Here is a 15,555-nt window from a genome sequence, read left to right on the forward strand (position 1 = left end):
GGCGATAGATCCTTCCTCCACGGAAGTCACCGGCTGACTGACCTCCCACCACTAGCAGGGCTTCCAACAACGTTTCCAACCCAAAAAGTAGGAAAAGTAGGACTATTTTATCAAAAAGTAGGCAAAAGTAGGAGGCCTATTTTCGTATCATTTTTCAACGGCATATAGTTCTATCAATGCCATAATACAAGTCTTTATGATTTTACAGGAAATAAAGCATATTATTACTTATTACTTTTTAAATAACCCCAACCAAATGGCCGGTTAAGCTGAACTCAACTTCTGAACCTATTATGATTAGAAGATTACAACTAGTAGGTAGTAATATCATTGGAAATTGATTAGTAGTCCTAGACTTGCACAATTTAAAATAGAAGTTAAAAATACTGTTCCTAAATCTGAAATAAAATCTAAGGCATACAAAGCTTTGACTCAAAATCCAGAACACAAAAACAATAAAGCCATACTCCTAAGACCCTATCCTATTGTAGACCATTCCAAAGAAGTTGAGTTCACCCTGGATGCGGTATGGCCTTTTTTTTTGTTATAGTAAAATTTCCATAGTTTAATGTAACTGTTATTTAGATGTAAAAGTTAAAACAATATAGTATAATGAGCCTAACACAAGTTCCATATTTTAACATATTTTTCTGAAAACTTAATAATAGATAATTACGAATCTAGGACAGAATTAAACAATAAAACATTGTAAAAGAAGATTCAAAAAGTAAATTTTGCAATACAATGTTCATTAAACTATCATTGTATCTAAAAAAAATATTTATACATATCAATGAAAACAAGTTACATACTAAAAAATGCAAGACCCTTTCCAGATTTGAACCACAAAATGTTTTGCCACAAGTTAATTTTAATTTAACTTGTTTTTAACTTCTTTTCCTTGGAAGATACTGAGAAATATTCCAGTGATGTTCGCTTGTTCTTTTCCACTTCTCTTTGTTCAACTCGCATTCCTTTTAAGCTTGACTTGCTTTCTTCCACCTTCTTAATTGCTGCTTCTAGCATGGTTGGTCCTATCTTCGCTCCTTTCATATCGTTATTAATCAAGGCATTTATTATCCTTGCATTAGCTTCTTCCATTATTTTAGTGAAATTTTTTATGTCCTCATCAACTTCTTCCTCTTTCTTCCGTAGGTTTTTTTTTCTTTTTGTATGCTCTCTTTGGCTTTTATTGTTTTTTCTTCACATTAATGTTCTCTTTTTCGTTTCTCTTCAAGTTCTTTACTCTGTTTTTCTTTTTCTTCAGCTTTCTTCTTTAATTTTTCAGCTTTCATTAGTGTTTCCTGAGCAATTATCTCTTGATACGACCTGTATGCTAATTGACCCTTTCTGATGAAATCCTTGGTTATGGGAACTTTATGGGGAAGATTTTTGAATTTTCTCAGCCCATCTTTGGTAGATTGAAGCCCACTAACACCCGCTGCTGACAGACACGATCTGTTTGATGTGAGGAAATTACTGGTGTCAGAAAATCCCCGCTCGACATCAGCATTACCATGGGGGAGAACAAGTATTGATTTTACCAGCCTTGTTAATTCTGGAAAATTTTTTCCTCCAAGAGAATTTTGTAAAGAAAAAATTTTCCCCCAGCAGTGATCTATTCTTGTGCTTCTAATGTTTTCAGAATATTCTTCCTTTTCACTTGAATGCTCTCCACCACTCTCCTCTTCAACATGCCACTCTTCTGGGATATTCTCACACTGTAGTATTTTCCATTCATCACTAATAGCATCTAAATTCACACGTGGAACCAACTGTACAGATTCTGCAAGACTTTTCATAGCTTTACTAGACAAAAGATCATGCCTTTTCTTTAAATTGAGACAAGACGAATTTCGTATTATTGGATTCCCCAATGGTAGTTTTGAGATGGCATGCTGCATAACCTTATGGTAGAATTTCCTCATCGAGTACAGAAAAACTGTCCGAGTTTCTTCTTTCATCTTATCCAAAGCTTTCCTTGTCTCATAGCCAACTTCTAGTTCGGTGCTGTCCAATTAAATCTCTGAACAAGGAAACTTCAATGATATAATGTCCTGAAATGATCTATTTTCCAGTTCGTTAGTTTTTACAAAACATCCTTAATAACTTCTTACAAGTGCGCACATTTCTTCATAAAGCACATGTATTAGAGGTTCTTCTCTCTGAATCAAAACAAGAAACTTTTTGAAAGGTCTTGAAGCATAAACAATGAAATGCAACTGAACAAGAGTTTTCAGAGGAGTGTCTTTCAAACACTTCAAAATTCTTGTGTATCGTGTATTGCTTGACAAAGTCTTATCTCGCTTTGGAAGCTCTCTGATGAAATACTTTTTCAGAGCTGACCACTGGCTTATGACTCTCTGTGCGGCTGGAACCAAGGTCAACCACCGTGTTTCAACATGCTTTAGGAAAGACAATTCATCTAGTTCAAGATCAACTTGAATCTCATTTATCTCCTCTTTCCTCAGAGGAGATAACTTAAAGAAGATGTGTACATCAATAATTAAATCAACTACCTTTTGCCCAAATTCTCTGACACCTTTCCCAAAAGCATTATGAACCAAATGCAAAAGACATGTTCCTATATCTAAAAGAGAAGGTAAATCTAGAGCTTTCTTACATTCACAAATAGCAGCAAACACTGCTTTATTAACATTTGGGCCATCACTACCCAATCTTACAATATCTTTGAGCATCAAGTTGTTTTCATTCATTGACTTCATTATACACTCTGTAATATCTTTAGCTTTTGCTTGCCCCATGATATGAGTACTTAAGTGTTTAACATTCACTTTGTTGTCTTCCTTAGACCAATATCTTATATTGATATCTAGTTGCTTCTTGATCTGCTTATTTGTCAGTTCATCATATGAAAGAGTAAATGGTGAGCAGGAACTGTTTAGATCATTTACTAAGAGAGAATGTAAATATGGACCAGTGGCTTCGGAAACCATGTAAGACACTTTCGATTTACTCATTTGAAATTTTCGAGCTATTTAACTGTCCAGAAACATTTCCCTAAATGTATCACCAATAGAATTTTAAGAAGTTTAACTTAAGTTTGAAGCCGCTGTTTTTAAACTCCAGATAAGTTCGGCTTTAGTGGCACTGTCTTTTTGTGATCATAATGAAATTGATGATGTAGGACCAGATGGACCACTTTGCACAACAACCTTCTATATCTGTTTTTGTGTTCCACTAAAAACATCTCGAGTTTGAGATAAATGGAGTTTGGTTTTAGAATGACTCATCAACTAACTCAACCCCCTATTATCACATCTCACTGATTTCTTGCAGAACTTGCAAAAAGCTTCAAATTTTGAACTAGTCTTTTCACACCATTCTTCCAGAACAACACCATTTGAGTCTTTAACCTTCAACCAGTCTTCTGAAAATAAAGTTTTATTACTAGGCATCTTGGCTGGTTACACAATATTATATACCTGAAACAAACATAAGTAGGTAATTTAGAATAAATAATTTTTATATCAGCACATTAAAATCCACTTGCTATGTTGTGTTGTCGTTTCGTTGTGCCCACCAACAAAGTCTAACGACTGTTGGTGGGCATGTTACAATACAAAATAAATATAAAAAAACAAATCCTTGATAATGGTGTTGTAAGTAAAAGACAAGTTTTAAGTTAGAAGCATTATTTCAAACAATATTATCTGCACCACCCACTACTACATTAAATTTCTAGAATGGTGCTTCAACAGCATAGGGCTGGGGCACAAAGAAAAGTCCCTCTCAGTTAATCTTCATTGGGGCTGACATGAAAAAAATTTACTTACTTACTTGGATACTTTGACTACAATTCAAATGGCAAATGATGGCAAAAAGTAGGAAAAGTAGGACATATTTAGGAAAAGTAGGACCATTCCTACTTTCCTACTAAAAAGTAGGAAAAGTAGGAGGTCTGGAAGGCCTGCGACTAGGATCAAGGCATATAATACGTCATCCGACATGACCTCATCGCCGCCATCTTGGTTTTTTTAATGTTTCACTGGAGGAGGCCATATTGTTTACAGCAGTCATTTGTTTTCGCCTGCTGGAGACCGTCACCTTGTTAGTTTAATATCTTATCGCTAGAGTGCAGTTTATTTAATTAGTCACATACCATCCACCATCTCGTTAACCGTCCGCCATCTGGATAAACTGTTGCTATCTGGTAAATCCGTAATTTTTAAACTATAAATTCGGGAAAAATTCCAAAATTCGTCAAAACATTCGCTCTTTTATTTACCGACCGACACTAACGTCTCCGATGATTCCTTGACCACACAAAAATACTTTTTTTTAATAAACCATCCAACCAGCCAAAGTCCATCGTCTACCAACCGACAATAAGCCGATACGACCACGATGTAGGCAATTCTTATTTATCAAAAAAAAATTCGATTCATATAGGCGTAAAGAACTAATGTACACGCCAAGCCATGAACCAACTGATAATAACTAACAGTCAACCGACCACATAATGAAAGATCCAGAAGCACAGGAAGCACAGGAAGCACAGGAAGCACACTAGGCAGCACAAGGCAGCACCGGCAGTACATTTAGCAGCACATCAGGCAGCACATGTGGCAGCACATCAGGCAGCACTAGCAGCACATTTGACATCACCGACAGCACATTTGGCAGCACCGACAGTACATTTAGCAGCACATCAGGCAGCACATGTGGCAGCACATCAGGCAGCACTAGCAGCACATTTGACAGCACCGACAGCACATTTGACAGCACCGACAGCAAATTTGGCAGCACCGGCAGCACATCATGCAGCACCGACAGCACATCAGGCAGCACCGGCAGCACATCAGGCAGCACTGGCAGCACATTTGGCAGCACCGGCAGCACATCAGGCAGCACCGGCAGCACATCAGGCAGCACTGGCAGTACATTTTTCAGCACCGGCAGCACATTTTGCAGCACCGGCAGCACATCATGCAGCACCGGCAGCACATCATGCAGCACCGACAGCACATCAGGCAGCACTGGCAGCACATTTTGACAGCACTGGCAGCACATCAGGCAGCACAGGCAGCACATTTTGGCAGCACCGGCAGCACATTTGGCAGCACTGACAGCACATCAGGCAGCACTGACAGCACATTTTAGCAGCACCGGCAGCACATTTGGCAGCACCGACAACACATCAGGCAGCACTGACAGCACATCAGGCAGCATAGGCAGCACATTTTGGCAGCACCGGCAGCACATTTTGGCAGCACCGGCAGCACATTTGGCAGCACCAACAGCACATCAGGCAGCACTGACAGCACATCAGGCAGCACTGAAAGCACATTTTACAGCACCGGCAGCACCGGCAGCACATCATGCAGCACCGACAGGGACAGCACATCAGGAAGCACTGACAGCACATTTTGGCAGCACTGGCAGCACATCAGGCAGCACAGGCAGCACATTTTGGCAGCACCGACAGCCCATTAGGCAGCACTGGCAGCACGTTTTGGCAGTACTAGCAGCACATTTGGCAGCACTAGGCAGCACAAGGAAGCACAGGAAGCACAGGAAGCACAGGAAGCACATGGAAGCACGTAAACACAAGGAAGCAGATTCGGGAAATGAAAAAAATTAGTTTAAGTTACATAATTATTTTATTTTCGATCATGTCAGCCTCAGTGATGTCACAGTATTCTATCACGTCAGCCTCAGATGCTTCATTACAGTCTTCGATCTTGCCAACTTCATCTCGTTCTCTGTTCTTCATTATTTCGTGAAGACGAACTTGAATTTGGAGTAGGTAATCATCTTTTCATTTCCCATGAGAATGTTACTTTCATTTAAGTTTTCAATTTTAAATCATATGAGAGATGTGAGATTTTAGTGCTAACATGGGTATTTTCACATTACTCGCAATCATTCATCTTCCTCGGTGTTGTACCTATCCACTATATCGCTAGTCGGCTGAGTAATACAAATCTTACAAGGTTTATCCAAGAAATAACTCTGACGAAGGATTTCTGACACTGACTGCAACTAAACGGTTTTTTTTGTAAGGATCAAAAATACAATCGCTATTCTCATAATTTTCAGCATTTTTTCTCAAGGTAAACTTCTTGCTGCAGGATCTACAGCGGTGTCCTTTCGATGCAGCTGCAGGCTTCGAACCAGAATCCATGTTAGTTTCTGCAACGAATACCAGATGCAAATTTACAGTTTTTAATTAGAACAATTACTTCAATATTTTTTTTTATTTATGTTTGTTTATATTTCGTCAGCGGGAGTAAATATCTATTTAAAAAAAAAAGAACTTGTTGATATGAGATAAAAGTAGGATAGCTTGGCCGGTCCGGGAACTGGAGTCGGAGTGTGGAGCCGGAGCCAATGTCCGCCATCTTGGATTTTGACGTCAAGTTGGCCATTTTTGGTGTCAAATTACCTCATAATTCCTCAAAAATTCCGCAAAAATTCTAAAAATTTTCATTATTGAAGGAAAAATTTCGTTTCGAGAGAAAATTTCCCGTTTTAGTCCACAAAAATATCAGAAGCCACTAAAGTCCAGGAAGAGGCTTATCCATGAAGCTAGCCTCCCAATACTCTGTTACCAAATATTAATTTGACTTCACCCGCCATTTCGAAATGTCGCACTTTTCGTTTCGCCCGCCATCATGGATACTTTTATTTATCATCCGATTTTTATGAAAAAAATTTAAATTATTGAAACTGATATTTAATTTAAATGTAGCCGCTATCTTGAGGTATGACGTCACGTCCATTGCACTTTTCGTAACGCCCTCCACCAACTTAGGTTTTTTAATCAAAAAAATAATACATATTATTTAATGTAAGAAAATTTAATAAAAATTATTTAATTTAGAATATTTACTAAGAATATTTTATTAAAAATATACTTAAATAAATAACGGACCTACGACAAAAAGTCCTCGGTTCGAATCCGGTGAGGTAAAGTAAAGATGGCGACAGGAACTTCCTCCACGGAGGCTTCCAGCAGACTGACCTCCCACCACTAATGCTAACGTACCTATATATTACGTTAGCCGGTATGATATCATGGTAGCCATCTTGCAATTTTTCGGCTAGAGGACGCCTTCTTGGATGAATTCAGGTTATTTTAATTTTTTTGCGCTAGAGTACAGTATTAATTATTTGCCTGGACGTCTGCCATTTTGTAACTTGGCCGCCACCTTGTTACTTGGTCAAAACTTGAAAATCCTTAATTTTAGTGCTAGAGAGCCGGCAAAAAATTTAAAATTACAAAAATATTAAATTATAAAATACTAGCATTTAATCAATCCGGCATCTGATGTTCGTACATCATATTGGAAAATTTGTAAATATTAAGCTAGAAATTCGGGAAAAGGCCTAAAATTAATCAAATAATTCGTATATTTTAATAAAAAATGACAGGTTCGAAAAAAATAAAACACCACAATTACAAAACAGACACACAGTACACACAACAACACACATTACACACAGACAGCTCACTACAAATAGTCCACACAAACACACACAGGACACACAGGACAAACTGTTAACATAGAACAAACAGTACATACAAATGACACACATTACACTCAAATTGCACACAGTACATGCAGTATAAAAGCCAGCACAGGTAGAATAAACTGCAGCACAGGCAGCACAAGCAGCACAAACGGCTGCACACACAGCACAACCGGCAGCACAGGCAGCACAAATGGCAGCACAGTCAGCACAAACAGCAGCAGAGGCAGCACAAAGAACGCTCAGGTACACTCCAGGCAAACTCAACGGATGCTCAGGAACACTCAAAGTACACTCAAAGGACGCTCAGGTACACTCAAAGTACACTCAGAGCAAACTCAAATGACGTTCAGGAACACTCAAAGTACACTGAAAGGATGTTCAGGTACACTCTAATGATGCTCAGGAACACTCAAAGTATGCTCAGGAACACTTAAAATACGTACATATAATGCTCAGGTACACTCAAAGTACACTAAACCGACGCTCAGGAACACTCAAATTACGCTCAAAGGACGCTCATGTACACTACTAGCACACTCAACGGATGCTGAATGTTCACTCCGAGCACACTAAAGCACGCTCAGTTCACATAAAGTATGCTCAGAGCACACTCAACGAACACTCAGGAACACCCCAAGGTCCCCAAGGATGATCAATGGACTTTCAGGTACACTCCTAGCACTCTCAATGGATGTTCAAAGTTCACTCAGAGCTCACTCAAAGGACGCTCAGGTACACTCAAAGGACGCTCAGGTACACTCAAAGGACGCTCAGGTACACTCAAAGTACGGTCAGAGGACACTCAATAGATGTTCAGGAGTACTCAAAGTACGCTTAAAGGATGCACAGGTACATTCCAAGCACCTTCAACGGGCGCTCAAGAACACTCAAAGTACGCTGAAAGGACGTTCACGTTCACTCCAAGCACACTCAATGAGTGCTCAGGAACGCTCAAAGTATGCTTAACAGATGCTCAGGTACACTCCAAGCACACTCAACGGACGCTCAGGTACACTGCAAGCACACTTTACGGACGTTCAGAGAACACTCAAAGTATGCTCAGGAACACCCAAAGTGCACTCAACGGATGCTCAGGAACACTCAAAGTACACTCAAAGGACGCACAGGTACACACAAAGTACACATAAAGGACACACAAAGGACACGCAGCTTCAAAATCTCCAATAGCTTGAATAGGTCTAACTGCCCAAGTACTCCAACTGCCTAAATGCTCTAACAGCTACGACATAATTTGACTACCAAATTATGCAACTTCGAGACAGCGCCACGAAGATACGCGACTTCGAGGATTTTTTTCACGTAACGCCGTGACAACGAGATTTACGATCACGAAGCTACGCGACTATGAGATGTATAGGATCGCGCTGCTACCTGGCTACGAAATTTAGAAACTATATGGCCACGAAACTTCGACGCTGCAAGACTACGAGTCTGCAAGGCTCCGACTGGAGCCAGGTGCAGGTCTACAGGGACACAAGGCTACATTATTAGGAGGATACATGGCTACGAAATTATAAGACTTAGGATAACGAAGCTAAGCGACTACGAGACTTAGGTTCACGATCTTACGTGACTACAAGACTTAGGTTCACGAAGCTTTGCGGCTACGAAACATAGGATTACATAACTTCGCAACACTAAGAGACATAGGTTCATATAACTATGTGATTTTGAGGCGTATAGTCGTGAAACTACACGACAACAAGACATCAGGATCGCGAAACTACGTGATTACGAAACATTGAATCGGGAAACTACACGACTACGAGATTTCATGATCACGAACCAAAGAGACTATAGGACTTCGAAGTTGCAATACTTCAATTCTACAAGACTCCAACTGGGATACTTGGCAACAAAGACACAATGCTACTTGATTACGTGTATACTCTGCTACGAAGCTACTTGGCTACATGGATACTTGGATACCAAGCTACGCAACTACGAGACTAAGGTTAACGAAAATACGTAACTACGAGACTAAGGATTACGAAACTACGATACTCCAGACAGCGGCCGGTCATATCCAGTAGGTGGTCAAGCACACACGTCCAGTCAGTTGGCCAGGCTAACACACATAGTTGGTGGTAATTAAGGCCAGGCACACACAGCTTGTTGGTTCGTCAGGTTAACACATTCAGTCTATAGCCATGCATAGAACATAAAAGGACACACATCTCGTCCAAGCAGTGACTAGAATCGTCCAGAATGCAGCCAGTTATGTCCAGTAGGCGGTCAGGCATATCTACTTGGTTATGTCAGAGATGTTGGACAGCCTTGCTTATCCAACGGTTGGTCATACTATCTCGTCCAGGCAACAGCCAGCCATGTCCAGTAGGTGATAAAGCACACACGTCCAGTTAGTTGGTCAGGATATCACACACAGTTGATGGTAAGTAACGCATAGTCGGTCAGCCAGGTACACACAGCCTGTCGGTTCGTTAGGTTAACACGCTCCAACGGGATACAGGGCTACTTGGTTTAAAAGGCAACTTGGTTACATGGATACTTGGCTACAAAGCTACAAGACTTCGAAGCATCGAGACTTTGAAGTTATTGGCATCAAGTGGATTCTTCTGAAAATCAAGGTAAAAAAAAAACAATTTACATAAATTTTACACAAAAATAAAAAAAGTTCTGCTAGCTTCTAATAAGTAGATACATCAAAATCAAGAAAAATTTTTAAACATCACATAAATTCCACAAAAACTAATAAACAGAAAATAAAAATGACACAATTTCTACCAGCTTGCGAACTTCTCCTTTGTTCAGCAAAGATAGAGTTCTACCACAAGCCAGAATTTTTGTAATTTTTACTTTTTGTTTATTAGTTTTTGTTGAATTTATGTGATTTAAAAATTTTCTTCATTTTTATATGTTAGAAGCTAGCAGGTGTTTATATATTTTTGTGGTATTAATGAAATTTAATTTTTTTCTTTGATTTTCAGAAGTATCCTCTTTATGCCAATAACGTCGAATTCTCGATGCCTCGTAGTCTTGTAGCTTAGTAGAAACGTATCCCCATAACCAAGTTGCCTTTTGAACCAAGCAGCCCTGTATCCCGTTGGAGCGTGTTAGCCTAACGAACCGATAGTCTGTGTGTGCCTGGCTGAACGACTATGCGTCACTTACCTAAACTATGTGTGTTAACAATGTACCTGAGCGTCCGTTGAGTGTACTTGGAGTGTACCTGGCATCCTTTGAGCTTACTTTGAGTGTTCCTGAGCATCGTTTGAGTGTACTTTAAGTATACCTGAGCATTCTTTGGGCGTAATTTTAGTGGTCCTGAGCATCCGTTAATCGTACTTTTAGTGTTCCTGAGCGTCCGTTTGAGCATACTCTGAGCGTCTGTTGAATATACTTGGAGTGTAACTGAGCGTACTTTGAGTGTACCAACTTTAAGTGTTCCTGAGTGTCCATTGAGTATGTTTGGAGTGTACCTGAGTGTGCTTTGTGCTGCCTGTGCTGTCATTTGTGCTGACTGTGCTGCCATTTGTGCTGCCTGTGCTGACGTTTTTGCTGCCTGTGGTGCCATTTGTGCTACCTGTGATGTCGTTTGTACTGCCTGTGTTGCCTTTTGCATGTACGGTGTATACTGTGTGCCATTAGTGGTACTGTGTGTCATTTGTGTGGAATATTTGTACTGTGTTAACAGTGTGTACTGTGTGTACTGCGAGTCATTTGTTTGAACTGTGTGTGTCATTTGTGTTTTCTGTGTGTGTCATTTGTGTTGACTGTATGTACTGTGCTGTTTGTGTGTAATGTGTGCTATTGTGTGTTTTGTGAGTACTGTGTCGTCTGTGTGTGCTGTGTGTATGGTGTGTCCTTTTTTATTTGTGGTGTTTTATTTTTCGAATTTTAATTTTTTTGTTTAAATGTACGATTTTTTTTTTAATTTTGGATCTTTTCCCGAATTTATAGCTTAATGTTTACAAATTTTCCTAAAGGGTGGAAGAACATCTAGATTTTGGACCGATTTTATGTTAGTATTTTTATAATTGTATTTTTTTGTTATTTTAAATATTTTCCCGACTCTCTAGCACTAAAATTGTGGATTTTCAAGAATTTGACCAAGTAACAAGATGGCGGTCAAGTTACAAAATGTGCGGACGCCCAGGCAATTAATTAATATTGTATTATAGGGGAAAAAATAAACTAACAAGAAGTCATCCAAGATGGCTCCCACCAGTACGACATAAAAAACCAAGATGGTGGCCTCCAGCAGAAAAAATGAAAGATGGCTACCATGAGGTCATACCGGCTGATGTAAAATATACGTTGGCATTAGTGGTGGGAGGTCAATAAGCTGGAAGCTTCTGTGGAGGAAGGATCTGTCGCCCTCTTTATTTTACATCACCGGGTTCGAACCGAAAACCTTTTGACGTAAGTCCGTTTTTTATTTAAGTATATTTTAACAAATAATATTTTATTAAATTTTCTTAATTTAAATTATTTTTATAATTTTTTTGATTAAAAACCTAAGATGGCGGAGGGCATAAAGGAAAGAGCAACGGCCATGACGTCATACCTAAAGATGTCTGGGTACATTTTCATTAAATATTTATTATTTATTTTGTTATTAATTTTATTTTTTCCTATAAAAATCGGATAATAAATAAAAATATCCAAGATGGCAGGCGCAACAAAAAGTGCAACATTCCAGGATAGCAGACGAAGTCAAGTCCATATTTGGTAACAGGCTTGGGAGGCTAGCTTCATGGATGCTTAAGCCTTTTCCTGGACATTTGTGGATTTTGGTATTTTCGCGGACTAAAACGGGAAATTTTCTCTTAAAACGGGAAGTTTTCCCTCGGAGATGGAAATTTTTTAGAAATTTTGCTGAATTTATTGCCAGAAACACCAGCCGGCCAGATGGTCAACACAGCTTCTATTCAATATATTCACAGAAAACCCAGCAGGATGCGCTCGGTTGCAGAGCACTACTTGTCTGCCCTCTGATAACTCTAAAAGCAGCCGCGGAACTCGCGGCCTTTGGTAGCCCAGGACGCCAGACACGACCTGGCCCACGAGATCGGAGCTCCACGCGGCGTAATGGATCTGTAATCCTAGCTGCGAGCGTCACATGTGGATAACGCAATGCAACGCCGCGTATCATGTGTGTCCCTCTTTCTCTTCACCAGACATAAACTGCGCCCGGAAAAACGATACGTCTGTGATAGCGCGATTACTGGCGCTCGTCGAGACCCTGAACACAGCTCTCGTTTTTTAAAGTGCGGTAACCTTTTTTACATACCAGCACTTAGCTACTTTATGTACGGAGGCGACACGGTATTTATTGTTTTCGATTATCTCGCCGTAAAAATAAAAAAATTGCTAGCGCTGATTCGCTGTTAGACTTCCGTGTGTTCATTGGCTCCAAGAGAGGGGAAAAGGCGGTGCATGGGAAGGCAAGTGGGAGACACATCCACCCCTCAAAACTTGGAGAGATGGTCGGTTGGACAAATGGTCACTTGGACAAATGGTCCTTCGAACAAACGGAGCTTGGAGAAGTGGTCGCTTGGAGAAGTGGACACTTGGACAAATGGTATACACCCTTCCTGTAGTAGAATAGAAATTGTGTAATAAATTATATTTGTAGGAAAAACAGTGATTTTTATTTTTTTTTAACCTGTCACTTTTATGTAATTTTTAATTAAATTTGTATTTTTTTGCATTGACCATGGATCGTACCAAGGAAGGATTCTAATCGGATAAATTAGTACCTTAATAAGTGATTTTTTATGAATTTTGGAATTTTTTCCCAATTTATATCGTAATAATTTCACATTTCCATGTTTGCGGTCAATATATATCATCGAACTACTAGAGGTTGGTAGTAGAGGAATTTAAGCTCATTTTATGAATTTGAACATGATTTATTAAATAAGTATTTTTGACTAAAATTAATTTTTGTATAGTTATTTTTTTCGAACCAATGACAGGAATCGATCGAATCAATCCTTATATCAATGAGTGGTTTTTTGATGATTTTGGGAATTTTTTCCGAATTTATAATTAAATAATTATGAATTTCCAAGATGATGGCTAAATGTACAGATGGCGGGCGCTACTGTAATAATAAACGATTACTGCACTCTGGCAATTCAAAATTAAACTAACATGCCGGTAGCGTACTCTAGAAGCCTAAATCAAGATGGTGACCTCCAGCAGACAAAAACAAGATGGCGGCCGTGACATCATTCTGGCTGGTGTTATATATACTTTGGCATTAGTGATGGGAGGTCATTCTGTCGGTGGCTTCTGTGGAGGAAAGATTTGTTGTTATTTTTATTTTTTGCCTTTACTGGGTTCGAACCGAGGAATTCATTTTTATAATTTTTTTTTTCAATTAAAATCTGATAATAATTACGGATTTTCAATATGGTAGTCGTGAAAACATAATCTAAGATGGTGAAGTATTTTTCATTTCCATTTTAATTAATGTTTTTTACTAATTAAATTTTTTTCCCGATTTTGTAGAACAAAATTATAGATTTTGAAGATGGCGGGCGAAACGATAATGGCAACGGTTATGGCATAGTTCAAAATTGCATTAGTAACTAAATGTGCAACGATGACGTCAAACATATCAAAGATGGCGGGCGTAACGAAACATGCTACATTTCTAGAATTAAATATGGCGACTGTAACGATATGAGCAACGGTAATGGCGTAATTCAAATTGCAGAAATTTATATCAAAATTTAATTTTTTTTATTATTTTTACATTTTTTCCAAATTTGTAGCTTAAAAATTACGGCTGTTCAAGATAACGGCCGTAACGATAGTTGCAGCGTTTCTGTCTTGATTCAAAATGGTGGTCATGGCATTCTAATTTTCAAGGTCACGACCTCGTAGGCTTAGGGAGGCTTGTGGATATGGATTCTTAAGCCTCAGTATGAACTTTTGGAGCCACTGGTATTTTTGAGGACTAAAACGGGAAATTTTTTCCCTCAAAACGGGAATGATTCCCTCCTAATAGAAAAAAAAAATCCAAAATTATTCAGATTTTTTGGTTGATTTTCTTTTCCAAACAATTTCGAAAATTTGGCAGATTTTGGCGAAATTTGGGCAAGTTTTGGGTATTTTTTGGCAAATTTTGACAAATTTTTAAGGTCATTGTCAAAGTTCAAGGTCAAAGGTCAATTTAAAGGTCACACACGATGGCTGACGTGACGTCAGAGAGGTCGGTCTTAGAACCGCTCTCGGTTCCACAACCTGCAGCCTGGGACTCTGAGCCCCTTTTATATACTACTAGCTGCCCGACCCGGCTTCGCACGGTTGTATTAATGGGGGATAAAATGAGACGAAATCTTTTATTTACAGTTATAATAAATGAAATAAAATTAAAATTAATTAATTTTGACAAAAACTTAATACAACAATACACGCAACGTTGTCATGGAGACGAAGTACCCACTGTTTCCCGGGCTTAAACACCAATCAACATTGATAATCAGTTTATTATTAATTATAAATTATTAAGACCATTAATTGAAATAAAAACTAACCTATCTCTCAAGTTGGAAATAATTACACATAAATGCCAATTTTCATCGAAATCGGTTGACTTGGTGAAGAGTTCACTGGAAACAAACATCAGGACACTGGATTTATATATATTAAGACTTTGCTCCAATAAAAAAAATGAATAAATACGGTAGTGTTGGTATCGTTTTTATACGATAAGTTAATAAATAGTATTAGTGATATTTAATTTTTTACTAGTATAAACTGTTTATGTACGATTGTTTCATACCTCTGTACTACAGAAGTAAAAAAAAAACACCGAATATCAAAAACGTAATTTCACATGAAAGCCAGTTTTTAAGTGATTATTAAATAATTTCGAAACAAAACTGGACTTGAATTTTTTCTATATTTGTACGAACCGAACAAATTTCTCTTTGCCACTTTAAAGAATGAAAAATGTATTTAATGAGCATGGTGCTAGCTCTGATTTACAATTTAAAAAAAAAACAGGTTGTCTCCGTACCTCTGGGTTACAGATTTATTTATATTATAGAAGTTATT

General features: G+C 38.6%; 1 protein-coding gene across 2 annotated transcripts in view; it reads left to right on the top strand.

Moving 5' to 3' along the window:
* Positions 1-15,555, top strand: part of LOC134536418 (tyrosine-protein phosphatase Lar-like) — a 1,395,465-nt gene that overhangs the window by 1,292,405 nt on the left and 87,505 nt on the right. The window lies entirely within an intron of this gene.

This window comes from Bacillus rossius, chromosome 1 (assembly GCF_032445375.1).
Source record: "Bacillus rossius redtenbacheri isolate Brsri chromosome 1, Brsri_v3, whole genome shotgun sequence".
In the NCBI taxonomy this organism is placed as follows: domain Eukaryota; kingdom Metazoa; phylum Arthropoda; class Insecta; order Phasmatodea; family Bacillidae; genus Bacillus; species Bacillus rossius.